Source organism: Melozone crissalis, unplaced genomic scaffold, assembly GCF_028551555.1.
Source record: "Melozone crissalis strain CALT ecotype California unplaced genomic scaffold, PUWL_Pcris_2 ptg000068l_1, whole genome shotgun sequence".
In the NCBI taxonomy this organism is placed as follows: Eukaryota; Metazoa; Chordata; class Aves; order Passeriformes; family Passerellidae; genus Melozone; species Melozone crissalis.
Genome location: NW_026535846.1, coordinates 13241425 through 13267608, shown reverse-complemented (window position 1 = coordinate 13267608; position 26184 = coordinate 13241425). Strand labels below are relative to the sequence as shown.

At 41.7% G+C, this 26184-nt stretch overlaps 1 protein-coding gene across 4 annotated transcripts in view; it reads left to right on the top strand.

Moving 5' to 3' along the window:
- The first annotated feature begins 988 nt into the window (after window positions 1–988).
- STAG2 (stromal antigen 2) overlaps window positions 989–26184 on the top strand; it is a 73305-nt gene continuing 48109 nt past the window's right edge. For 3 of the 4 annotated variants that reach the window (XM_054289465.1, XM_054289461.1, XM_054289464.1), the window contains exon 1: window positions 989–1100. The gene's annotated coding sequence lies outside the window, so the exon portion shown is untranslated. Of the gene's footprint in view, window positions 1101–2336; window positions 2382–26184 lie in introns of those variants that run through there. The other variant, XM_054289462.1, reaches the window with a different exon arrangement.

Sequence of the window (26184 nt, the reverse complement as noted above, 5' to 3'; positions counted from 1 at the left end):
GTGAGCAGAGTAACTCGCTTTAGCGACTGCTTTGTTAAGCTAACGCTGTCCCCAAAATTATAAGTAGATAAACACAAGAGGGCGATTAGACCCTAATTACCAGGACAAAACTATTATTGTGTTGACTGATCTAAATATAATCGTACGTGGAACTATTCAGCATGAGCAATGTGCTTAGCATTACACAATAAAGTGAAAAAAAAAATCAGGCGTCACAAATTGCATATCTGATTACTTTAAGAATTCTGTACTGCTTGTATGGATCGCTTTAGGTTCACATAATCCTCATGCAGGGAGAAATAAGGAATCCCACTGATCATTGAACTGGGAGCACAGGGGCCGATGGGCAGAAGCAGAACGCGTTTCTGGACAACGCTGAGACCACGGGAGCTGCCAGCGGTGCCAGCAGCCCGGGCTGCCGTGCGCGTCCTGCCGTGCCCGATAAGGCACCCGGCCCCGTGAGGGAACCGAACGGCGCGTTTATCTCCCGGGCCAAGGCTCCCTCCGGCCCGGCCCCGCTTCCCGCCGGCACAGCGCGGGGGGCGAGCAGGACCCCGCGGCATCGGCTCCGCGGGGCACTTCCGTGAGGCCCAGCTCTGCCTCGGCCCGACAATTACATCCAACTACTGCAGCGCTACAGCAGCAGAGCCCGTGCCTGCGTGCGGCCGGGCGCGTCCCGCGGGCTGGCCCCGTGTCCGAGCGGCCGCTCCTTTTAAGGCCGCGCCGGGCCCCGCGGCCGAGCCCAGCCTGGGCCCGCCCCGCGCATGCGCCGCACCTTGTTTACCCCGCTCGGCGCGGCGCTGCCGCCCGCGACCGGCAGGTGTCGCCCCACGCCCAGGAGAGCGGGCCCCGCTGGGCGGCCGCCAGGTGGCGCCTGCGCCCTCCATTCGCCCGCGAGCCGCCGAGCAGCGAACACCCCAAACAATCCCCAGCGCCGCCGCCAAATTAAATAACCCCGACCCGCCCGCGCCCCGCGCCCCCTCCGCGCCCACAGCCCGGCACCGGCCGGGACGGGCGCGCAGCCGGCGAGCCGCGCCGGGGATACGGGAGCGGAGCTGCGCGCCGGGGCCTCCTCGCTGCCTACGCCGACACTGGGCAAGGTAAGTTAGAAAATGGCGGCGAAGCTTCTGGAAGTTTGGCGGGGGGACACGGGATCGCGGTGCGCGGCGGCGATGAGAGGCCGGGCCGGGGCCCGCGGCGCCCGGGCCCGCGCGGGGCGCCAGGCCGGCTGGCCGCGGGGACTGCGCGCAGCCAAGATGGAGGACGGCGGGGCCGAGCCGCGAAAACACTCCAGCCCCCCGCTTCCCCACCCCCCGTTCCCGGCGCGCCGCGGCGGGGAGGGGGGAGGCGAGCGGAGCGCGAGTGAGAGAGCGAGAGGGCGCCGAAAGCGGCCCCCCTGCCCGCCCCGGCCCCCTTCCTCCTCCCCAGAGCCGGCCGCGGGCAGGCCGGGCCCGGCGCTCGGCGAGCTAAAATGGAGAACCGCCTTCTCCTCCTCCTCCTCCTCCCCCCTTCTGCCGAGCCGAACAGGGGCTGCCGGCAAGATGGAGGACTCGGGCATTGTGTGCGTGGGGTGTGTGTGCGGGCGAGCCGGGCCGAGCCGGGCCGCTCGGGTGGGCAAGGCAGGGGAATGGGGTCGGGGCCCGAGCCGCGCTCGGGGGGAGCGCTGAGCCGCGCACAGAAAATGGTGGGGCGGCTGCCGGTGCCCCGGGGTCGAATGTCGGGGGAGGCCGCGGGCAGGGGACTCGCACCCCTGACAGCGCTCCCTTCTCCCCGCTGCCCAGCAGCCGAGTTCTTCCTTCCAGCCCGCTCCCGGCGGGTTCCCCGCGCAGGGAAGTGCCGAGGGATCGGGGTTTGTCTCCTCAGTCTCTTTTCCCAGAGCTGGGGAACTCTGGCCGCCCATCCCCGTGGTTGCATAGGAGGGCTGGCGGAAGCGGGGCTCCTACGGCCCGAGTGAGGACGTAGGTAGGGACTGACCTGCACCTTTCCCCCCCGCCTCCATTCGCTGCCCCCCCGCCCCGGCGCCCAGCTCGGCGAAGGCCTTTGTGGGTCGAGTTTTCCCCTCCGAGTGACTTTGGCCGGGCTCCTCGGCTGCTGTCCGCTAAGAGGAAGAGTTGTGGCAGTTTCCGTTCGGCTTCCTTTATTTTTTTTGTAAAGAAAGGGCGCTTGCCAACTTGTGCCGGGGACGCCCGATGCCGGGAGCCGCGTGTTGCTGGAACCCCGCTGGGCTCTCGCCGGCCCCGGTGGGGGAGGGGGGCAGGAGGAGGAGGAGGAGGAAGGAGAATGCTTCTTACTGGGGGGTTTTGGCGCCACTTTTGTTTTAGATAGTGCTCTTCTGCCCCCTCCTCCTCGGCACGCACTGAACTGAGCTGAACCCTGCCCAGGTAGGAAACGAGAGCTTTCCTGGTGTTTCTCTTTTAGGGGCGCTTATTTTTTCTACACGGATTAAAAAAAATACTATATATAGAGATACGTGTATATATATGTATGTATAGTTGCTGCGGTTGGGGACGGAGGGACAGAGGAGCGAGCGGCCGCAGATGGCTGGGCTGGGAGGCCCTGTTTTCCGGGAGTTCCTCCCCTGCCCGAGCGCATCCCTTGGTGCTGGGCGTGCTGGCCTCGGGGGCCCGCACCGCTGTGCTCCCGGCCGCGCTGCCTCCATGCCTTCCTCTGTTCTGCTGGCGTTGTATAATCCGTCTACCCCGTGGAAATCCGGGACCCACCGACCTCAATTTTTTTTCCCCCCCTCTCCTCGCCCCCGCGAGCGGGCGTGGAAGCGATCGGGCTCCTCTGTCGCTGCTTTTATTTATTTATTATACTGTCCGGGCTCGGCTCTCCTTTCTTGTGTTCCCACGGGATGCGGCGTTAGGAGGTGACACAAAGTTTCGATCACCACCGAGTCCGGTGTTCTAGTTACTGAGGGGGAGTGTGCGCTTGGTTGTTTAGTTTGGCGTTGGATTTTTTTTGTTTTTTGTTTGTTTGGCGTTATTTTTCCGTTTGTTTTATTTTTTAATTACTTTTTGGCAGCCCGGGTAGCGCTGCTGCCCCCCCGCCTGCCCTGCCCGCGCTCGAAAGCTCTCCCTTCCCGTTCGCCGCCTGAGCCACACCCTGGCGTGTCCGGTCTCCCGAGGCGCCCGGGCCGCCGGTGTGACCCCGCGTTGTCGCTGCGCGGCCCGGGGCCGCCGCCCGGCGCGGTGGCGGGGGGGCCGTGCCGGCGGGCCCGGGCGGGCGGGCGGTTGCCCAAGTGCGTCACGGCGGCCCCGCCGGGCCTGCTCGCCGCGCCTCGGGCCGCGCCCGCCGCCCATTGGCCGCCGCCGCGCGGGAGGCGTTCGCTTCCTCCGCGCCCGGCCGGGCCCCTCCGCCCCGCTCCGCTCCCCGGCCCGCCGGCAGGGAACCCGGGCAAAACGCCTTCGGGATCGCTTCTCTGGGAGCCGTTCCACGCCGCTTTCGCGCTCTCTGGGAGTTTTGTTGAATCCTGTGTTAAATGACCAAGAATGAGAGTTCCTAGCGTTTCCTACAGCGAGGTGTTGTTCTCCAAGCATAAGTCTCCCTGTTAAGTCTCTCTGTTAACTCTTGGCAGTTCCGTCTCCATTTGTGATTGATTACTTCTTTCTCGTTTGTGGTGCTTGCCCATTCGAAACAACTTTTTCCGTTTTTAAATCAGTAGTCTTTTTATTATTATTCCTGGAGTATTTATCTGGTGTTGAACTCTCCCAAGACTTACCCATGTGCAGGATGGCTGATTGTGTGCAGGGAAATAAATACCACGAGTGATTGTGCAATTGACCATCATTAATCTCTGTCATCTTGGTATCACTTGTTCATTATCCCCAACTCATAGTTTTGTGGATCTGTCTTCCTGGTGATCAGTCACAAACTCAGTACCACAGATCTGGTATAGGGCTCTTTATTGGGTAACATAGTTTGTTTTCTTTTATGGCACAATAACAGTTTCATTGGTAAATGAAACAGGGTGTGAGAAATGTGTTGCTTTTAACATTAACATGGATATTTTTTGCTGCTGAAAGCCCTGGGGGTGAACGGGCTGGAATCCCCGCACTGTTCTGCTTAATCAAAGACTAAAAAAGCTTTGAAGTTATACAAAGGAAAAAATATTAATTGAATCTCATCTCTGACAAATGGATCTTGCTGTGTAACTCATATGGCTCATGTTGGTCCTTCTTGGCAAAACCAGTGACATTTCATTGTGTTGTCCACAGGTGGGCTTTGTGCAACCTGGGACACGAACCCCTGACCCCTTAATTTCTGTTGCTGTTGTTTGTATGAAGTTAGCTCTGGTAAACTTAGTTGGCTGTTGTATAAGCTTAAATTCAACCAACCAAAAAACCCACAGGCATGGAACTGGGAGATAGGAGAGACTTCTAATTTTTCTGTGATGCTTCCTAGCCTTTAGATAACTTCCAAGCTATGTACTTAGGCCAGAGTTATGCTTTTGGAGCTTTTTCATACATTTACAGTTTCAAGAGGATAATGCTGAATAAAGTCAATAACCAATGTAAGGATTTGTTAAACTTGTATTTAAGAAGTTAAGATAAAATTTATATACAGCTCTCATCTTTTAGATATAGTGTCTTGATGTTTCACAGCTGAAAACAAATTAATTTGATTTGGTTTAAATATTCTGTGATATTTGAATTTATCTTTAAAAAGCTGGGTTCTGTGAAGTGACAAAAAATTGCTCTTTCATAGCTTATTAAAATACTTAGTTTAAAAATGCATTGTGTTACTTGAATAGCATTCATTTTATAAATTGGAGTCATCAGTTAGCTGGTTGGTAATCTTACTCAGATTCCATAAATATATCACATTTGAACTTTACGTGTTCAAGTCTTTCAACATTTGGAGTGAAATAATTTCCACTTGGAAGGAGTGTAAATAGAATTGTCAGTTAAATACTCTCTAGGTTTATTTCGTCTCAGTATAACTTACCAATAGCAACTGAATTATAAAAAAATAAAGTAATGTAGACAGCTTCTCTTGAATATTACATGGTACTGCAGTCTCCTGTAGAAAATAGCTGCAGGCAACAAACCACTTGAAAGTTCCTGCTCTTGGTGGTGGGAGCAACTGTGTTAGACTTAGTTAAGTCATGAAATGATGTTGGCACATCAAAGCTTTATAAACTTTTTAAAATTAGATTGCTCTTTGTCACTTATGGCTCAAATTTAGAATGATTCCAGAATCCTTGTTTGTCATTTTCATTTGTGGTCTTACTGTCTCAGTTGTTTTGCTGCAGGCAAATATTTTAGGAGAGATGAGCTTTTCTGAGACTTGTGTGCCAGTAAAAACAGGTTGTATGTTTTACAGAAACCTGAAATACTTCAGTTGATTATTTTCACCAAATGAATCCCAGAAAATAAGCAAATATTTTTGCTTGTTACTTATGCTTGTTGGTTGTGGTACTGGAATTCTGTGTTCTGTCAGATGAGACAAGGTTTCCAGCTCAGTGTGAGCTCTCCCTACAGTTTCATTTCTTTGACTTCTTTGACTTTGATATTGAAGAATATTGTAGGTGTGAATTTCCAAAATAGTACTGTTGGGTTTTGGTGGTGGATGATGTTTTGTCTTGTGTTGTTTGTTCCTCCTTTTTCCTCTTCTCTTTTTTGTCGATGTGTGTAATTAAGAGAACATACTGAATAGAGGAGTATGTTGTCGATGTGGTCTCTGTCAGCGAGATGTGAGCATTTCCAAGAGCATCATCTGGTTCAGTACTTGTTTTGTCATGGAAAGAAGTGATTGATAGCAGCCAGCAACATACCAGTTTAATAATCTTAAATAAAAGCTTTCCTCTCTTTCTCAGCATCACTTAAAACATTCATATTATGAAAGCTTTATCTTATATGAGGATCAGTGACAAAGAAGAGAGTGATAATCTAGTCCTTGGGAAACAGAGGTGAGCGGGAAATTGGAGTTTTAGGTAGGAAAAAAAGCTTGCACACAGCAAATATATGGAGGAATGGAAAGAGCTCTTTTATGTGCATCACAAGAACTTAAATGGTGACATACCCTGCATCTGTAGTTTCGATTCAGTGCCGTCCAGCGTTTTAGGTGAACTCTCCTTTAAACTCAAAGGCTGAGTGCAGATGGGAGTTCCTCAAGGCCCCGCAGTTCCCGGTCACTGGCACGGGCAGTCGCGCGGCGTGGGCCGCTCCGGGGCTCCTCTGCCTCCTGCCGCTGCCGTCCTTTGGCTCCGGAGGTGGAGCGGAACGGGGCTGCGGGCGGTGAAGCCCCGGTTCCGAGCGGGAGCCCCTCCGGCGGGCCGGGCCGAGCTCGCGGTGGGTGCAGCGGCCGCCCCCGGTCCCCAGGGGGCGCCCCGGCGGCGGGGCCCGCACGGGGAGGGGGCGGCGGGAGCGCTCCGGTCACCCCGGCAGTGTCGCATTGGGAACTGCAGCTCCGGGGCCCGCGTTTGTTCGGCCGAAAGGCTGCTCTGAGAGTGAACCAGTGATCAGGCTTCGTGTTTGGAGATTAGTACAGTCACTTCAGTTGGCTTTTTATATGAGAAAAAAAATCTGCTTTCAAAAAGTTCTGCATCCTTGTAGTTTAAGGGTAACAAGCCTTGGGATCTGATGTGACTTTTGACAAGGTCGAGTATTTACTTAAGAGTGCTGTAGCAAAAACTGATTCTGAGAGTACAAGGTTAAAATTGTAGTTTTAATCCTATGCTGTTTTAACTAGAATTTATTTTCCTTAAATATTATCATCTTGAAGTTCATAAAAATCTGGTAAAATTGGAAATTAATTTTTTTGTGAGAATAAATACAAAGTAAGGGAAATCTCTGAAGGTGACCCTCATTTAGATCATGACAGACAGTTGTAGGACTGGTGTTGGTTTGTTGAAGTTGGGAAGCTTGTATCAAGAAAGATGTTTCGGTGTTCGGGGGTATCAGCACATAAACTGTGTCCTTTTATTCTCAATCCTGTCAATTTGATGGGTGAGATCACTGAGACTAGACCAGAATCCTAGATTTAATGGGTTATGCCATTCCATTAGTTCACAGAATACTCAATCAGTTTTTAGAATCTCTGTATTTCCAAGTTTTCCACTGTTTAATTTTTCTAGATCTGTGAGATCTTGGGTAGAGAAGAGAGAAAGGGAAAAACCTTTCACAACATTTTCTGAGATCTGGCACCCAATTTTGGAGATAGGAATGTGGGAAAATTTGATCCCCCAGGGTACCCCTGTGGCTTTCATGTGGCACCTGGCTTTTCCTAGCCTTTACTGGCTACAGATTTGCATGGAGGAGCCCAGGACTAGTCTCTATTTAAACTTGTTTATGCCAATTTGAGTCAGAAATGAAGGACAGGTAGGACTAGATTTGTGTGCAACTACCTCTTGTGTTATTGAGGGAAAATAATTCAGTGGTCTGATAGCTGCTTTGTCCATGCATATACTTCATTGTTGTCTATTCTGCACATTTTTAATTGTTAGCTAGCTATGGTTTCTGCCTTTGGAAGGCTTATTTTTGTAAAAGAATATAATCAGAAGAGGGAGTAGATGTAAGAAGATTGGCATATATAGCAGGGTAGTTTGTGATCTGTGATTGAGAGGCTGATCACAATACCTACCCAAAAAAGTATCTGAGAACATGTGTTGGTTGGTTTTGGGTTTCTTTGTGAAATTTTTTTGGTAGGTAGGTGAATGGTTTTATTTTCTTATGGCTCTGAATTTAATGGCTGATTAGTCCTGCCCTTACACAACCTTGTATGCATTTTACTTTTCTATGCTTTATTTCAGTAAACACTAGTTATTATATTGGAGCAAGGGAATGTGGGTGACACTAGAAATCATTTTGTTTTCTGCAGCAGTTTTTTGTTACTGCTTCTGTATAGCTCTAGAGAGGAATTATTTTTGTATCTGTTCAAGGGTTGATAGAACAAGCTGATGACTTCTGCTTGTGTTTTGAAAAAGGTCTCAAAAGGTGCCTGTTGCCATATAATGGATCTGTCTGCAGTGGTTTAGATTTATAAGAATTATAGCTAAATTTTTAGGGTTTCCTATTAACAAAATAATGAATCTTAATATACTGACATTTCAGAAAAGACAAAACATTCCTGAAACTACTGACTGTTTTAAAAAGTAACAACTGAGGTATGCATATTTTATTTAGTTGTGGTTGCATTCCAGATTTGGCTTTGGAGTTGCTGCAAAGGTTTGCTGAGATGCTGCTTGGCCTGTGGGTGATGTGGAGGACACCTGACCCAGCTGAGGCTCCCTCAGGTCCCTCCCTGCCCCAGTGGTGCCTCAGTCCCAGCCAGGGCAGGCCCCTGTGCTGAGCCCTGCCCTGGTGCTCGCTGAGGTCACACAGCAAAGAGCAATTCATGCAGGTATTTTCCTGTTGCTTAGGCCATGGGAGCTGACTGCAGAGAGGTGGGCATTGTTGATGGGGAGGTGATGTTGCAGTTCTTGGTTATGGCTGAATTGCAGTTTTTTACTGAACAAAGCATTTTAGCCTCAGTTTTAAGGCCTTCCTTGCAGCATCCTATCTGGGCGAAAGAAAATTGATTTCTACTTTGTTTACAAATAAAAATAAGCTGTTCAAGCTAAGGCTTTTTCAGTCTTTCATGCTATTATCTGTTATTCCTTTATGTAAAACTTTTGGTTCATCCCTTAATAAGGATCAACTGAAAATTTTGACCATATCAAGTCTTAGTAAGCAGATAATAAGCAAGTGATATAATTGGTTGTGTTTTTTCTTTTTTGGTCAGAGTATAATGTTCCAACGAGGAGAGTTCATTATAAGTAGAGTTTGTATGGAGTAGGGGTGTGAATATTGGAGGTCTTATTTTTTAATCTCATTTTTTTAATGTGCTGTGGGTATTTGACTGTATAGATTACTGAAGTTACAGAAATCCCCAATGTAAGTCATAAATGTGAAGAGCACAGGTTCATAATTAATGCATGCATTTGAGGTGTCTGGTTTTCAGTTTGAAGGTGACTGACTGACAGCACTCCTGGAATAAGACATTTTTTATAATTATGGATGTAGTGGTGAACTGATTTAATTTGTATCAGATGGTGGTGCATCCTGACCACTGGCCATTTCACTTCTGATTTTCTTAGAAACAGAGGACTGATTATGATGATGTTCTTTCCAAGGAAGGAAACTGGGAAGGCTTGATCAAGCCTTTTTTTAAAAAGCAAGAATGACCAGTGGCTGCAGTCTATATATCATGTGGCAGAGCTGTGCTTACAGCAGGGAAATAGAGAGGAGAATTGATATATTATATTTTGATTTAGGGTAAAGAACACAGTTTAAATATATTTGAACAGGAAAGACTATAATATTAATAATTTAAGATTAATATAAAAATTTGTAAAACCTGGCTGGTTTGTACTATTTGGAGATGGGAACAGTATTCTTGCAGGGAAGTTCAGTTTGGTATGTGGCTATATACTATTTTGTTGTTTCTTATGTACCTGTTTGGACAACTGTATCCAAAATACTTTCTTTTAACACCACATGAAATAAAGCTTTGCATAATGAATGCACAGTTGCTTCCTAGAAGTAATGGCACAATGAAAAATTGTGTTCTTGGTCCCAGAATTGCTTAAGTCAGAAAGGACCCCTGGAGGTCTGATCCAGCCTTCTCCTTAAGTCTTGTCCTGTAAGGTCACTTGTCAAGTTTGGAATGTCTCAGAGGATGAAGTTTCCTCAATGTCTCTGGCAGTCTATTAGGCTGTTCCTATTGGAAGTTCCTTCTTTATTTCAGATTTTAAAGTTATCTAAAATTCCTGAGAAGATTCATGTTTTTCACCCCCAGTATATGTTTAGAAAGTATCCCTTGATGTGGGAGGTTGGAACTATAATGTCCCAGTTTAGAGCTGGTGATGGTTTTTTGCTGGGAATTTTAGAAAAAGAGGGAAATGGCTACTGAATGGCTTTTTGGTGCCTGCTTTCCCCTCTTGTTCCATGTGCTGTATTTGTCCTTCTTCTGTCTTTGCTCAGGCTTCACTTACTGTGTCTGACAAAGTCTTGCAAATAAAACTTCCTTTCCTAAGCATTTACCTGTTCATTTAAGTGCCATTGATACACTAATCCAAATGATTCTTCTTGCAGTTTTCGTATTTAAGCAGTGATATTTTTATTCCTTCTCATAAGTATTATTTCTAGAGATCTACAGTTCATTTGAAACTATGGTAACCAGAAAGGAAAGCTGCACAAGTATCTCTCTTGGATCTGTGGCATAGGTCTATTGTTACTTGCTTTATAAACAATTGACTAAAGAAAAGGTGAAACTGGCTTTTGTATGTTGATTTATCAAATGTAGGAATGGTTTAACAAGGCAAATGCTCAATAACACTGGAAAATGTTTGGGTTTTCTTCCCCACTCACATTTATTTTCAATATTCTACATTTAAGCTGTTCTTGTTTTATTAAGTGTGCTTCCCTTCAACTAGTTTTGATAAGTTCTGTTTTCAAAGCTGATATATATTAGTATTTGATTAATTTAAAAATGTTTGTCAATTAAAAGGTATTGCTGATGCAGTGACATGTATACTGTATTACCACTCTGCTGTGAAACAAACCAGATTTTGTACACATGAGCTGTACAGATGAGCTGTGGATTGACAGTTGAAATATAATTTAAAAAAATCAGCTTTTAGGAATTTTATTTATCTTGCTGCATTGCATTGTCTCTGTTATACTGCTCAATTTCTATTTGGCAAAACAGTGATTTTATTAAAGCTAGCTTAGAGGCTCATAGCAGTACTTAGTGCTAAACAGAAATTTTCAAAGGTGGCAAGACAGATTGTTAACATCAATATGATATGAAAATGTCAAAAACATTTTTAGACACACTCAGTTCAATAGCATTGGATAGAAGAAAATGCAGAAAGTCATCCTCCTCTGTACAGTAGGTTACTCATTAAGATTCTTCCTATTCACCCCCAAATGCAGTAACAATCTCTGTAAAATTGAATTCTCAAGGGTTTTCCTTTTTGTGCCAAGAGGCTGTAAACTGCAAAGCATACCTTGCATTCAAAACTGGTTAGAGAAGTTTTGTTTACAAGAGAGATTTATGCATTATTGCATAAGCCTACAAATGGGTTTAGTCTTCCCCTATCTCCAGTGAAGGGAAGCATGGAAAAATTCAAATGGTTCTTCTGGATGCACAATTGACTCAATGTTCCTGGGAACTTGGGGATTTAAGGAACTTACTGAAGTTTTTCAGTTCCTTTACAATGAGCATTATTTGTCAGTGTATAAGGAGTTCAGCATCCTGGGAGATGAAATGGGATTACTGTGATAAAGGAAAGTATAGCAAGAAAGATAGGAAAGGTAGGAATGTGGGAGAAAATGGGGATGAATACTAGAGCCATTTCAAAAATACCTTGTGTGTCCAGTTCTATCATCTTCTCCTTTTCATTCTGTTGTGGAATATGCTGGCATTGAGTTATTAGATACATACAGTACAAGTAAATGCTTTAATGTAAAAACTTAATCTTAGAATACATTGCCAGATGTGGAAAGGTGCAGATGTTTGTTTTGAATGTTTAATTTTTGAATGCCAAACTATCAAACATTAAAGGCTTTTTGAATGGGATTTGGAGGGGAGAACTCAAACTGGCAGTCTGTTGAAAACAGTTTTTTCTGTCAGAGTAGTTGGTGGAGAGACTAGTTATAGTTACTTCATTGATGTGAAAGAGCAGAATTGAGCAGTTATGTAACCGGGTAATTTTTCAACATAACATCACGTGCAGAGTTTCCTCTCTCATTCATGGTGTTCTTCCTTCCACACTTGTTCACTTCAGGCTGCTCAAGATGAGCCTTCCCATTCACAGGGCAGTTCCATGAGCAGGTGCTGCTGCTGGGGTGGTTCTGTCTCTGTGTCCTGATCACTTGCTCTGTTGTAGCCTTGTGCCTCTGTTTTATGGCCACTTGAGCCCTACACGTGAACTGGTTTAAGGAGCTAGACTCTGAGGAAAAGTATTTTTCTGTGGGTTAAATTCCTGTGAAGTCAAATGTATCCTGCTCCTGCATGAAAGAGGATATTGCAGCTTTTGGCTGGTAAGAATACAGAAATACTCAGTATTTCAGTAGTTGAAGTGCTTTATCACCTTATCTTGTGCAACAGTAGTAGCAATGTCTCCTGTTACTGTAGAGCCAGGAAAAGAAAACTTTATTCCTGCTGCCATCTACTTTTCTACCTGGTCTTACTCATAAAAACCAGGCTGGCATGCCAATTGCAAAAGGAGTTCTCTAATCTCTGCAGTGATCTCTATTTTATCTTTTTTTTCCTCCCCTGAACTGTTGCAAAGTCTGTCATAGATCAATTAGAGCTCCACAAGGAAATTCAGGGCTGTGGTTGATTTACATTAATTTATGCAGGCAGGAGGACGATGTACATTTTTCTCTGGTTTCAGTCTGTGCTGGTTAGAAGTTGTGCAGGTGTTACTGGGAATAAGATGGAAGGGGTAAGAAAAGATTTTAACAACAGTTGCAGAAGATTTTTCTTGCAGCTTTGGCATGGTTAATCAGCTGCTGTTGTAAAAACCCTGCTAGACCTCCTCCTTCAGCTGGATGCTTACCAGCCTGCTGTGGTTAGATCTTATTATGAGCCTTTGCACTCTCGACTTTTCTGTGGTTCCTGGAAGCTGCAGTGCCAGTTCTATACATGAGGTCTGGCTTTGGCCTGTTTACAGAGTGTGGACCATGCTCTGCAAGGGTCTGAAGTCCCATCCCTCCTGGCTTTGGAGATTTTTGGGGCATCTTGAGGCTACAGGTCTTATCTCAAAGAGTACCTGATAATTAAATCAGACATACCCTTTTTAAATCTTATAAAGTAATAATACTGTCCTTCAGAAATATTGAGAAATGCCTGAACATGCTGTGTGCCTCTCCTCTTTACCTCACTTTTGGAACAATTTAGACCATTTTGTTTTCTTCCACTCTTGGAAGAAAGCTTGTAGAGTGTTTTTTGCAACATGGGATCCTAGCTAAGAAGGTGCTGGCTTTCTTTACATGTTTGGGAAGAACTTTGGTCTTAAATGATCAGAAGCTATTACATTGTGATTCATTGCCTAGTTCCTTGTCATTTTAGATTTTAAATCTGGGAAAACTAGTCTGCTCTAGACAGAACTGTGATGTATTGAAAATAAGATTCTATAAGAAAATCAAACTGACACCTACATTGTAGGCTGACTTTGGTTTGTGAAGTTGTAATCTGGTCAGGAATACTAGGCAACAGGAAAGTCATATTTACAAGATGTTTGGAGTTCTGCAGATCATTTCAGGTTGTACAGAGGATTATAGAGATGTGGGTTGTTCAGCCTGTGTTTATATAAGCTGTGTTGGAACAGGAGTTTCTTTTTTGGTGTAGGAATTTGTAGCAGGCAGTGGGCATTGGTTCTCCCCAGTTTTGCAGGTGCTCCTTAGAAGGACTGTTGTGAATATGTCTGCAATTGCCTGAGCTCTCTGTTTCTCCTTACCGCTGTTGAAATGTTTCTGTGGGACTTCCCTGCTTGGAAGCATGCCAGAATGAGTGTGTGGGAAGACTTAATATTGGCTACTTACATAGCATTTTGTATGTTCAAACTCTTCTGCAAATATTAACTAATCTTTACTTAACGTTTGAGCCTAATTTCTGTCAGTATAAATCAATAACAGGCAGTTATGACCCTTATTTTTTTGGGTCAAATAGCAAAATACTGTAACTAGAATAGTAAGAATAATCTGTATCATCTCATTAACATACCATTTTTTGTCACTGTACCCTTCTGGTTTCACGTGGTGTAGAGCAAAGTTCCTGATGGAGTGCAGTGCTGCTCTTCAGGAGGTCTGTGCATTGTAGGATGCTGACTGTGGGAAGGAATGGCATTGTGTTCATTTTCTGTGTGGTATTTCAAGCTTTTCTGTGTTGGTTTTTGGTTCTGCAGTATTAAGGTTTATTTCTTTCCAGTCTGGGGAGCTGTAGCATATTCATAACAAGTAATGCTGTGAGAATAATGTTCATTCTGAGCTTGCTGCTAAAGAGCTGTCATTCATCTAAAAATGTACAGTTAGGTTGAAAATTCCTGTAAAAGTTACTAAGGTTTACCCTACTTGTGTTTTGGCATTGTAAATGCCAGTTTTCAGTTAACTGGTATTTATTAAATGGAACTGCTATGACAAATTCATTTAGCTGGTAGTGTTTTAATCACTGTAAGGTTCTTGCAGCACCAAACCTAAAGCAGCTGGGGATGTTTTTATTGGAGTCCCATATTTTACTTTGAAAATTACTGTCACATTGTTTTTTGTTGATGCTGTTGATCAGCTCTAAATGACTACTGTGTTGTAGGGGATTGTTTTGCTGCAGCAGTGTATAAAATATCAGCATATGGATTTCAAACAGATTTGTAATTAATAAAAATGTCCCTTCTGAGTGGCAGGTTTTGCAGATAGTTTGTTTTAGTTTATGTTGGCCGGATTTTCTACATCTTCTTTTTATTTTCCTTCTTAGTATTTTCCTTTTTCCTCTTCTTTTTAGTTTCCTTCATGTAATTTACAACTGTAGTTTTCATGAAGTGATAAATGTGTTTTTTGCCATTTGGATTGGATACGTTTTCATGTTAAGCATCCTTTTAAAATATGGCCTCAATTCTGGCTTAAGTGTTAAGATTTTGTCATTCCAGCTTTTGCTTTGTGAGTTAAACATGAAAGAGGTTTGTACAGTGAATTGCATGCTGGAGACAGCGTGGATTAATAGGAGGAAATATTGAGGCGAGGGTCCTTAGCACAGGTGTGGTGCTGAGCTAAACCAGCTCCTTTTGTGCTCCACAGCCTGGGCACTGCCATTGCATTGGGTTCCAGCTTGGAGACACTCAGTGAAGTGGTGGGTTGGGTCTTAAACTTTTAACAGAGAATTCAAAGAGAAATTTCCTAAGTTAGTGAAAATTTTCATTTGTAATAGCATTATTTGTAGAAACTACACAGATCAATGAAGAAAATAATTGGGATTAGAACCAGTTCTCATTACATACTCTTGGAGTATTGAACTACTCAGTGGTGAGTGCTGCGTTGGAATAAAGCTGCTCCTGGCTTTGCATGGACAAATTGTAGATTCTGGTTGTATCTCATGTGTTGAAGTAACTTTGTAATAGTAATGGATTAGAGAACCTAGATGAGACCACTCCAGGTTGTACTTGGTAAAATGAGTTAGTGGTTCATTTTTCTGCAGGAATTAAACAATTTCCTATTTCTGCCACATTTCTGCTGCTTTCATTGCCATTTTATGTAGGCTTTAGGCAAAGGTGATCAACTGTTGGCTTATCAGAACATTGAATTTATTCAGACAGAACAGAGGGAGTTAAGAATTTTCATTACTGTGGGAGAAACAGCATGCGGGGCCAGGCTTTTCTGTTTCATAGCTGGCTAGGTAACACTTGGTACAGGCCCTTGGGTGTTGTACTCAGTATTCCTCATGGTGCCATAGCCAGAGAGAGTAGGCTGGGTTTGGAGCAGTGGATGGCAACTTCTAAAGCAGTTGTAGCTACCAGAACAGAACAGACATCTCTGTTTGCTTTTGATGGAATTGGACAGTTGATTTTGTCTGCCACAGTGTCTCACTGACTTTCAAAAGAGCTGTTCTGCACCAGCCACAGGACTCTTTTGTTGAGCCAGCTCAGCTTATTAAACTGTTGGAAAGCTAATTAATTTGAAAAGAAATTAATAGATTGTTGCTCAACAAAGACTATGACAAGTGCCCTTGACTATGAAGTATAGCCAGAAGTAAGTGCAAGAAAGGGGCAGTGGGACAGCTCTCTTTTTCAGTAGCAACCCATCTATTTTATTGTATTTTCAAACTACTTTTATTGTTTGTAATTTCATTCATTATTTAGCAAAAAAGAGGACAGTTAATGCAATCTCTTCAAATACTGGTATAAATGTTGAATCACTTAGTTGATAAGTGAAAGGAATAACAGAATAAAATTTCAAATAACTAGATTTTGGCCAAATTGTTACTGTTGAACAGCTTCCATTTCTGCAGGTCAGTGGCAAGTTGAGAAGGTGTAGAAAAGGCAAAGATTGTGAATTAGGGAGGTAAGTGGGAATGGTGGAAATGCTTAAGTTGTAGAATGCATTTTGTATAATGTGTTTTATATTCTCAGTATTCAATAATAGTGGTGTAAAACCTTTTAACTGCTGGAGGGCATGATGGTTTAAAATTTTTACATTTGGTAGCTTCTATACAAAATACTTAACAATGACAATACATAACAATTTAGGAGTTTGTTTCATAGGTCATATATTGGACTTGTATACTACAGTATCATAGAACATAGTCATGAGTCTTAGAAACGTGCGGATATCTGTGTTATTTCTATTTCAGTGGTTCTCTGGAGCCGCTAATCTGGGAATATATTGTAGTCCAAATGAAATGGATGGAGGAGGATTCTTCATGTGTTTTGGGGAACCTGTAAATGGCTGAATTAATAGTTGGATATCAAACAGGATAAGCTGCACATTGCTGTAAAATCACTGCTGTTGTGGACGTCATGCAAAACCTTAATTATTGCAATTGTCACATCCTGAAATAGTATCCTATAGTGAATCAGAAGTTTTTATCTTCTATGGTAATAAACACCAAGCAAAAAAAGTTACTTGAAAAATGTATTTCACCAGTGTTGTTACTAAATCCTCAAATCTTGAGAAAGTGATGCTAAGGAATGTCTGTCTATGGATATACATGGAATGAGTTCAAAAGGAGAGCAAAATAGGTTGTTTGTGTTAAGAGAAACATGAATGGCTGAGAAATAGAGTTGTCAAAATGGTAAGAAAACACTGGTTTAGACTATTTTAATGATATAGTATAATGATAAATCAACATTGAAGAAAATGCAGACTCATGGCAGTAAGGAGTGTCTTTAAGGAAAATGTAGTTGGGCATATACTACATTATTTTGGTTTGTTTTAGTCTATATTTGTTTTACTGGACAGATAAGGTGTTTACTTTTGGAGATGCTTGGTCCTACTCTATAAGTTAAGGTTTCTATTTTAAAAATAGTATTGTATTTTAATTCTCTGGTGACTTTTGTGTTCTGTATGCTTTGTGTTCTGTACGTGTCTTCTCTTTCTGCATTCTTGACATTCTTCCCTCCAAAGCACAAAATTCAACTGGTGCTATGTAAAGGAAGGGTTTCCATTGTCTGTAAAACTGCTTTTAGTATTGCTTCAGACTTTTTAAAATTATAAAATAATTAACTGTCGTGTTTAGTGCCCACCTCTTGTGCATAAGGCCTGGCAGCACACTTAAGTGTCAGTGAATCAAAAATGCCACACCTACACATTAGGAAGATGCTGAGTTATTCTTCCTATGCTGACTTGTTCTTCCTGTTTGTAAAATCAATCTGTAATCCAGCAGGTTTAATGATGGATCACATATCTTCTGTCCAGGGCAGGTCTGGTTAATGCAGAATTGCAGAAATGTAGTTGTGGGCCTCAGTCTTAGGGACATCAGGGTGCTGTGAGTGTGTGATCTGGTACTGGTTTGTACTTGTCCAGGTATAAACACTTGTGGTGTCACTGTCAGAGGACTCCTGGCTGTGCTTCTGTGACTTGTTGGCACAGAAGGCAGATGTTCATGCAGAAGCTGGAAGATGGTGTGATTTAAGTGTCATGCTGCAAGTTTTGACTGTCTTGTAAATTAATCTGTGTTTAGACTCTTTGGTGGCTTAATTTTGGAGTGAGATGGGTTTTGTTCAGGAAATGCTGTGCAGTAGCTTGGAACAGGCTGGGTTATTGTTCCCCTGAGTGCTGTTGCTTGGGGACTGTGTATGTTGACACTAGAGATGGGCATTACCTGTTGTGTGCATTATCTCCTTGTATTGCATCATTGGGTACAGATGAAATTCATTAGCTGTATTATTGTTGAACTTCCTCATAACTGTGAAGTATTACTGGACGACTAAACTGCTCTTCATTGAGAGCTTAATTAAAGTAATGACAAAAGATACTACAGAAAAACTTAATTTTACTTAATAAATACTGAAATATATGGTAGGTAAATACAGCCCATTTCATAATGGCAGAATATTAATCTTCTGATCATAATTTGGTAGCAGTTACTTTCCTGAAGTAATTCTTTAACCATACCATTTTAATTTTTTCCTCCTGCTCTCTCATTCCTGCCCCCAGATATTTAGATTTATGATTAGCATCTGTCATTTAACATTGTTAACTCCTCTGTCTTCTGGAATTCTCTGCAAGACATGGTAGTGCTGCCCTATTTAATTGCATTAATTTTTTTTTTCTTGCATTGATGTTCGCTAATTCATCTCGTGAGGTAAATGGTCTTTGGAGTAACAAGTAGGAAGGGGGGAGTTGTCAGTAATGGAGGTGTGGGCTAATGGGTGCACATCAAGCACTGCCACTGACCAGGCATAAGAAACTCTACCAGGACCTTTTAAAAACATCTGTTAAACCAGAGGAAGTGTAAGGGGCACCCTGGGGCTTCAGGGACCTGTTCATTGCTGTGGAAGTAGACCTGATCACTTAATACCAGTTAGGGCCAAAGGCTGGAAAGGTAGAAATAAAGTATTTCCCCTGATTTGGTCACTCATAATTCTTTAGCTAGACGTGCAGTTTCCTGTGCAGTGTTACAAGGGATTTTTATTTATTTTTTTTAAAAAACAACATTTTTAGGCTTCTATAGATAAGCCTACCTGTAAGACTGTGAAGGCCCACAATCTTGTTAGTCATGAATTCAAGTTCATAAAGCAGTCCTTGAACTTAAATTTTGTTTTGGTCTTGTGTATATTGATGGAGAGGATGAAAAGCAAACACTTTCAAAGCAACAGCTTTAGTTGAAATTATTCATTACTTTGCAGTGAGAAGTGCAGGATTGTACTCATTAATAAATGTTTGTAAGAAATTTTCAGGTCATAACATTCTCCTTTTTTTTTAAAGTGCATTTTGCTTCTAACCTAACTTGGGTGTGCAATAATGTGTGCTACATAAACTGGGCTGTGAAAACCCAAGCTTAGAAAAGTGATTGTTGGAGCCACGAATGAACAGGCAGGCAGGTGGATTGCTGAGCTCTTGGGGGAAGTGGGGTTTGTTTGGGCTAAGCCAGGTGGGCACTGCAGCTCTGGCAAAGCTAAGGGAAGAATTGAAAAGGAAGGTGTGAGCTTTGTTGTCTTGCTCTTTCCTTTATATGATTTTAGTCATGAAACTTGAAACTGAGGTGAGCTATAACATTTCAGTTGTTTAACTTTGGGGTACCCTTAAACCCCCAAGTAACTGACCATAGTGCAGAGTCATGCAGCTCCTTGTGCTTTGGCCAACCATGTTTAACTTTGCACAATATGCCTTGCTTAAAGGTCCCTTGAAAAACTCACATACTGCTTAAAAAGCCTCCAGTTACTTGTCAGTAGCATTTATACTGCACTGCTGTCCAGCTGTGGAGGAAAAAAAAATTGCGTGCATTGGGTGCTTAGTGCTTTTTCTCATCACTGAATAAAGCCTGTGAGATTCAGGAGGTAGCCACTAGAAGATTCCATAGTATTTTTCACAATTTTGTGCCTTTAATTAAAAAAAAAAAATACTGTTTTACAGCATTCATTGAGAGCACTCATGTCTTTGGCTTCTTCAGGGAGCAATACAAGATTGCCTTGTCTGAAGGGTAACTGTTGGGTTATCAGCCTGTTTTAAGGACTGAACTTATATAGTTAAAAAGCTACCTTTTAAAAAGATAATGGTTACATATTTGCAAATATTTATGGGGGACAATATTTTTGAATTTATACACTTTCTCCAAGTGGATTTCACTGAACATCATTCTCCATGTGGCATTAGAGCCACCGATGAATCAGCTGATGAGTTACTGCCGTTACTGCCTGGGTTTGTGATTGGACTGCCCATATTCCATGCAATTGTAGGATTTTTAATTTGGGAATTGCAGAAGCCTTCCAGGAGTTCATAGCAGTTGTCACAGGTTAAAATGAGACATAAAATTTTTGTGAGAATGCCTGGTTCTTGATTTTCTTCTGATCAGTAAGAGATCATAAAGGAGCCTGTGCTGCAAGGATGGATAAACAGGCATGCAAGTGTGAGTGCTGTCTATATGCTAATGTTCAAGAAGGGTTTGAAGAACTAGATATCATCTGTTACAATGTCTTTTTTTCTTGCTCCTCACATGAAAATACAGTCAGCACTGAAGCAGCCATAGCAAAAAAAATGTCTACTATAAAATGGCTGAGGGAAGATTAGAAAGATGAACACTTTTTGTTCCAGGTTTATAGTTTTATTTGGGCTTTTTGTGTTCATTTTTTTTTCTGGTTTCGAACTGTTTCATTGGAGCACAGATAATCTGTGTCTGGTGTCACTTATAAAAGTTTGTGAGAGGTTTGTTTCACATGACTGGAAAATAATGAATTATAATTGTATCAATTTTTCTTGAAATACTACTCTTCATGAGTAATTTTGTCTGTATTAAAAATACTCAGATACCAATATTTCCTGCGAAAAAGGAGAATTTTGCCAATTGTGGCTCAACAAAGGTTTTTAGCTGTAAGTTCTCTCCATTCATGACAAAATGCTTGTGTATCCCTCCTTTACTGTGTCTGAGGGACTGGAATACTGCAGTGGTGCTGGTTTGATATTTGCTTTGGGCAGAGGAGGTACCCAGGTCATGTGTTTGTTCACTTTTTGTTCTCTCCCTGGCAGAGGGGGGCATTGCTACCTGGGTGTGCATCTGTGTTATTGATGCTGCTTCAATCTGCCACCAGCAGCTTCAAGAGAACATCTTGAAGACATTGTTTCCTTGGGGATTTACTGCATTTGCAGCCTCGCACCTCTGATCCTGCTGCTTACAGAATATGATTATCAGCCATTAGGACTGAATATTTAAACATGGTCACTACAAAGTGTTTCTCTTCTCATGTCTGATTTTTTTTGTTGTTGTTCATCATTAAAGATCTCTCTCCAGTCTGTTTAGTTTTTGTGGACTTTCTCCATGTGATGTTTCTCCTGTATTCATTGTTCCAGTATGAGTCCTATCTACTTCTTAGTTTTGCTGACAGATATGCTGATAGATTTTCACAAAATGAATTTTTATACAAAATACATTTTCTTCATTTTCCTGAGGAAGATAAAAGTTCTGTCTTTTTTTCTAGTCACCAGTTAATCTGTGGACACTTTATATTGTTTCTCCCCCTTGACCCCCTGTTAGCCTTGTGTGCTCCAGAAAAGCAAAAAAATCACATAAAAATGTTTAGGTTTTGCCATCATGTTGCCTATATGAGAACTGCTGAGAAGTAGTATGTCATTGCACCTTAGAGACTGTGTGATATAGAAAACATCAAATGGTATTTTACCTGGACAGTTAAAATTTTGGTTTTTTTGTTTGATTTTGTTTGTTTCAGCGCCCCATATGGTCATACTTAGTTTACATTACACTATTGTGTGGGAGACACACACGTTTTAAATAATGTAATTTATTAGTAAATAATGAATAAGATTTATTTAGTGTGTTATTTTAATGTAGATTTGGAGAATGGTAAATATTAACACTTGTATTTTATCTTTTAGTTTCAGAATAGGATATTGTCATAGTGCATGTACCCTGATGTGTTAATTGGTGAGAGATGTGGTTTAAATAGGCAGCCACGGCATTTCTTTGTCTTCTCTCCCCTGCAAATATTAGCTGCAATTGTGAACAAGAACATTGTTTTGGTAAAGGGGAAACATTTAATAGCAAAATTTTATGCCAGTGCTGGAGGGTTGTGGATATTGCAGTCCAGCAAGTACTTGGAGATTCCTTGAGCTGGAAATTGCTGCATGTGTTGCTCCAAGGTTGTAACTTAGATGTGAAGTGAAAGGCTTGATGACATTAAGTGAATTGCTTGATGAGCACTTTGTTTTTTCATTTATTGGAGGACATGTAAATATTTTTGTATCTGCTTCTGGAAATAGTGTTGGACAATTGGCTTTTTTCTCTGCAAATTGATGTTTTTCCTTCTATTTAAATTAAGGGTATTAATTCTTGGGAAAGCCAGGTTGTTGATATCATTAAAATTCTCAATTTATACTATGCAGTGCTTAACATATCAATCAAAACAACTTTAATTTCCTCCATTAAATGTTCTTTTGGGAGGCTTTAGGGGACTGTGATTGCCATTCTAAAATGTGTATATCCAGGTTGGGCTGTAATACAGAATTAAGTACAGAAATTCTGTAATGTAAAGAATGATTAACTTTTCCTTGCTGCAGAATGTATCCTGGTAGTCTGTAATCATTATACAATTTATTTGCTTGGAAGGAAGAGATGTGTATTTGTGTGTGGTACAGAGAGTCCTGAGGACATTCTGTTGGGCCTAAAAGGGTAAGGTATCCTTTGTGGATTGGATTTTTTGTAGTCATAAAATGCCAGAATTATTTGCTTAATTATGTCCTAGGTGTTAAGAGTTTTATGCATTTGTTTGTGAGAAAGCTGTGTGAACAACAATTTTGATGGAATGCTATTTTTAGGTCTTGCTACAAGAGTGAAAAGGCTTATTTAGAGCTTGTCACTGGTGGTGTGTTTACTATGTGTAAATTCAGTACTAATATTTGATATCTACATTTTAACACTTGCTATGCTGTCTTGTTTTTATTAACATACATGGATGTTAATTGGAGTTAATTGCCTTGGAGACCTATGGAGATTTCTGTAAATTGAATGATATCTCTGGGTCTTGCAAAGCTTTTTTTCATTTCTCAGATGGTGTTTACGTGCTGTGATTTTCTTTTGCCGTTGAACAGCTGTGACTTTCCCATTCTCATGCTTTAGTCTTTCAACTACTCCAGCTGTGTCCTTAGACCTTTCCTTACCAGTAAGTGAAGTTCAGGAGGAGCTAATTGCTGCTTGTTTGGGGCCATCATCCATCTTCTGTGACCTTTGGAGAGGTTCGGTGCTGCTGCCTGGCTCCCTCCGTGCTGGGCTCTGTTCTTACCTTTGTTCTTCCCTGCAGCTCAGACTTGCACAAAGGAATTTCACTGCTTTGTGGCCTGGCAGGTCCGTCTTGCTATGATCAGCTGCAGAAGTGCTTACTTACCTTTCTGGTGGTTTTTTCCTTCTGCCTTGTTTTCTTAGTGTACTGTGTATTATACCAGGATCTGCAGTTCTGGGATAGTTTTGCACTTAGCATACCAAGTCTTAAGTTAATTCACATAGTAATAAAATCTATGTTCTGTAATTAATTTTTTTGGCAGGCATCTGTTTCACAGTAATGAATTGGTAGCGGTTCCTAAAATGTCTGTTGACTGTCTAGAGAATTGTAGGAAAGCTGGCATTTAAAAATGTTTCTCATAACTGAAAGAAGTGGGCAGCTTTGTCTTAACCCATCTTTTCTCAGAAAAAGTCCAAAAACTTCCAACTGAAGTCTCTATATCTAAATTTTAAAAAACAGTACGTTGTTTTTCTTTGAATTTAAAGGATAGTAACTTTCCCTTAATCTCAAAACCACCCTGAAATAAAAATCATATACTAAGGATGGAGATAGTAGTTGTGTTTCTTTAAAAAAAACTCACAAAAAAAACCAAACTTAAAATCTGCCAAAGAAAAGCCCAATTTAACGTCGTGTTATCCATTATCACTATTGTCTGCAACACTTAACAGAGATTGAAAACTGTGGCTCTGATTGTAGGTTCACTTTAGGTTGCTTGCAAGACTAAATTTGTAGCATTTAATGATCTAGGATTTTCATACCCTAGGGCAAGATTATAGTAAGTGGAGGTCAAGCTGAACAACCGCCAGACCTGATTTACACTGGGATAAAAATGTTCTTGTCTAACAATTAGATTGAATGATATTACCTCTTCTTCTTAACTTCTGCTGGAAATTGTTTTATACTGTTTCAAGACCAAAGCAGTCAGATGCCAAGAAAGCATCCTGTGCATGGAATATTAGTCCTGCCTTTCAAGGTCATGGAATCACAGAGGATCCAGGTGTATGCATCAATGGCCCCTGGCCTGTGTGTTGTCAGAGATAGGAAACTTACTGCAAACAGAATGTGATTTATATATATAGACTCTTCTTAATGGTATGTCCATAGGAAAGCAATGGTCAGTGGCGCTGAAATAGGGACAAGAAAAATCTTGGAAAGATGTAACTTTTGGTTATTGACATTTGAGTCTTCCCAGAGGTACCTGCTAAGTGTTTCAATAAGGTTTGTGCAGTTACTTCTCCAGAGCAGGTGTTTGACGTGCCAGTAACCGATGTTTTGACACTCAGGTAATAGATCATGACCAAAACAATGAGAGTTTTTAAATGTATGTTAGGTGAGCAATTAAACTGTACTCTGAAACATTAAAAGTGATTACATTTAGTTAATGTGGGCAACCTAAAGGAGAGATGGTAAATACATTTCAATTGGAGCATTGTGTTACTGTAACTCAACATTATGTGTAACTACTTTGTCAGGTGATAGAACTTCAGTGGAATGCCTGTGTTGAATTCCATTTCTGTTGAAACAAGATATTACACTTGTAATCCTGATTAGTGGTACAACAGCATGAGAATCCTGTACTGCTGATTTATTGCCCCTGCAGTTCTAAACAGTAAGTGACTTTTTGAGTAAGATCACAAAGTTGGCAGTTTGCATTAGTAATGTAAAGAGATTACTGTAGTGTAGTAGTAGAACAAGCTCATTGTTCATACAGTGTTTTTGAAATTGGTGCCTGGGGCATTAAAATGATGACTTGAAAAAAATTTGCTATTTGATGATACTGAAGCATACTAGGTTATTTTCTGTATAGAGGTATTTAAACATGCATGAATCCTAATCTAGTTACCTAATTTTAAATATCTTCTCTTTTCCCATAATGTACAGCCCAACCCTGTGATAACAAACTGCATGTAATTAAGTTTTCTTTTGTAAGCAAATCATGGTTTCAGGAGCTGTGAACTTGTTATAAGTAGTAAATGATTTTGCAGAATCTTAACCTAGTTAGAAAGTTATTTGCCATTAGGTGTTATGATTTGATGTAACAATGCTGAGTGGTGATCACAGATTTCTGGTAGAAGTAATTGGAGAAACAAATCTGTTAGACATGAGTAAGAGTAGAAGCTGCTGAGTTCAACACAGGAGTAATAAATAATTATATAATTGATGGTAACTAATTAAGTCAGAGAAACACTGCTCTTGAGTAGGTATCTAGGAGAACTGCATAACTTAATATGAGGGATTCAACAAGATTGAAATTCTATTTCAGAAAATTAAATATGTGTTTAGAGAAAATGTATTGACTTAGTTCAGCATTGCATCAGCGAACAACCTAAAATGGAGTATAAAGATCAAAGCACTCTGCAAGAGGTATTACCTATTTCAAATAATCCCTCTTCTGTCCACCTGTTCAAAATACTTGGAATTTTAATTTACTGAGAAATGTCAGAGAATGAGAGTTTAAAAACTGAACATGTAACAGTGTGTTGTGTTCTCAGTTGCTGAGTTACCTGTTTCTGATTTGAGTTTGGGGAGGTGGGGGGCAGGTGTTTGGTACAAAACAGAGAAATCTATGCTAGGAGTAGGAATGCAGATAATTGCAAAACTGCAGCAATTGTTGGGGAAGACATGGTGAGAGATTGAGCACTTGCATTCTGGCCATTCTTGTTCTAATAATTAGAGGTAATTGCAAACTGATAAGGCAAATACTATCATAAACTGAAAACCCCAAGAAGATGATACAGTTCAAATAACAAATTAAAAGCAGAAACTATGCTGAATAAAGTATCTTTCCATACAGTTAGACAACTATAGATTTGTTAGTTGTCCTCTGGTGACTTTCTCTGTGGCAGTTGACTTTTCCATCCCTCTATCAGAGGTTACCTCCCATACCCTCCCATCAGGATGGGATTTGTCAGCTCTTCAGTCTTCTCTGTTTGCAAGTTCAGAATATTAGCTTTAATTGTCACTGCAGATGAGTTGCCATTAATAGATCTGACTGTATGCCAGAGCATATGAAATGGTTTCTTTAGGTTTTTTTGAGTTGGGTTGGTGGCGTTTTTTGGAGGGCTTTTTGTGTGTTTTTTTTTTTTTTTCTTTTTTTTCCCAATGGAATGGTAATTAGCAGTCTAGTAAAGTTCCACCCTCCCAAGCTCCTTCTGTCCCCCCAAGCTCCTCCCCTCCCCAAAAGCATCCTGTTAAGCATCCTGGGAAAGGTTGGTCAGCAGTAACTGTGTCTGAATTTGCCACACAAAATCATGATT